This window comes from Martes martes (assembly GCF_963455335.1).
Source record: "Martes martes genome assembly, chromosome: 10".
Classification (NCBI taxonomy): Eukaryota; Metazoa; Chordata; class Mammalia; order Carnivora; family Mustelidae; genus Martes; species Martes martes.
In genome coordinates, this window is record NC_137898.1 from 57,532,817 (window position 1) to 57,534,589 (window position 1,773).

Consider the following 1,773-nt stretch of genomic DNA (forward strand, 5'->3'; position numbering starts at 1 on the left):
ATAAAAATCCTTGAAGAGAGCAATTTCTCTAACATCAGCAAGGGAAATAAAAGCAAAAATAAACTATCAGGACTACATCAAAATAAGAATCTTCTGCACAGCCAAGGAAATGATCAACAAAACTAAAAGACAACCTACTGAATGGAAGAAGATACTTGCAAATGACATATCCAATAAAGGGTTAGTATCCAAAATATATAAAAAACTGATACAATTCAACACCAAAAAAAAAAAAAAAAAACCTCACAAATAATCCAATTTAAAATCGGCAGAACACATGAACAGACATTTCTCCAAAGAAGACATAGAGATGGTCAACAGAGATCCATGAAAAGATGCCCAACATCACTCATCATCAGGGAAATGTAAATCAAAACCACAACGAGAAATCACCTCACACCCGTCAGAATGGCTAAAATAAAAAACACAAGAAAAAAGTATTGGCAAAGATATGGAGAAAAGCGAACCCTCGTGCACTGCTGGTGGGAATGCAAACTGGTGCAGCCGCTGTGGAAAACAGTATAGAAGTTCTTCAAAAAGTTAAAAATAGAACTACTTTATGATCCAGTAAGCCCATTACTTGATATTTACCCAAAAAAATACAAAAACACTAATTCAAAGGGATGCATGTAACCCTATATTTATAGCAGCATTATTTACAATACCTAAACTATAGAAGCAGTCCAAGTGTCCATCAGTTGATGAATGGATAAAGAAGAGGAGGTATATACACACAATGGAATACTACTCAGCATAAAAAAAAAAAAAGAAATCTTGCCATGTACAACAATATGGATGGAGCTACAGAGTATAAAGTTAAGCAAAATAAGTCAGTCAGAGAAGGAAAATAACGTGTGATTTCACTCATACGTGGAATTCAAGATACAAAATAAATGAGCAAATGGAAAAAAGAGAGAGAGAGAGGCAAACCAAGAAACAAGACACAACTACAGAGAACAAACTGATGGTTACCAGAGGGTAACCAGGTGGAGGGATGGGTGATATAGGTGAAGGGGATTAAGGAGTACATTTATCATTCTTATTCTTTCTTTTATTAATGTATTGTATCACATTGATTGATTTGTGGATGTTGAACCAACCATGCAGCCCAAGAATAAATCCTACTTGGTCATAGTGAATAATCCTTTTAATGTACTGTTGTATCCTACTGGCTAATATTTTGGTGAGAATTTTTCACCCATGTTCATTAGGGATATTGGTCTGTAATTCTCCTTTCTGGTGGGGTCTTTGTCTGGTTTTGGGATCAAGATAATGATACTCTCAAAAGTTGCAGGAAAAGCATTTGACAAAATACAGCATCCTATCTTGATTAAAATTCTTCACAGTGTAGGGAGAGAGGGTATATACCTCAATATCATAAAAGCCATCTATGAAAAACCCACAGCAAATATCATTCTCAACCAGGAAAAACTGAGAGCTTTTCCCCTAAGTTCAGGAACACAGCAGGAATGTCCAATATCACCAGTGTTGTTCAACATAGTACTAGAAGTCCTAGCCTCAGCAATCAGACAACAAAAAGAAAAGGCATCCGAATCAGCAAAGAAGAAGTCAAACTCTCACTCTTTGTAGATGATATGATATTTTATGTGGAAAACACAAAAGACTCCACCCCAAAACTGTTAGAACTCATACAGGAATTCAGTAAAGTGTCAGGATATAAAATCAATGCACAGGAATCAGTTGTACTTCTATACACCAACAGCAAGACAGAAGAAAGAGAAATTGAGGAGTCAGTCCCATTTACAATCGCAC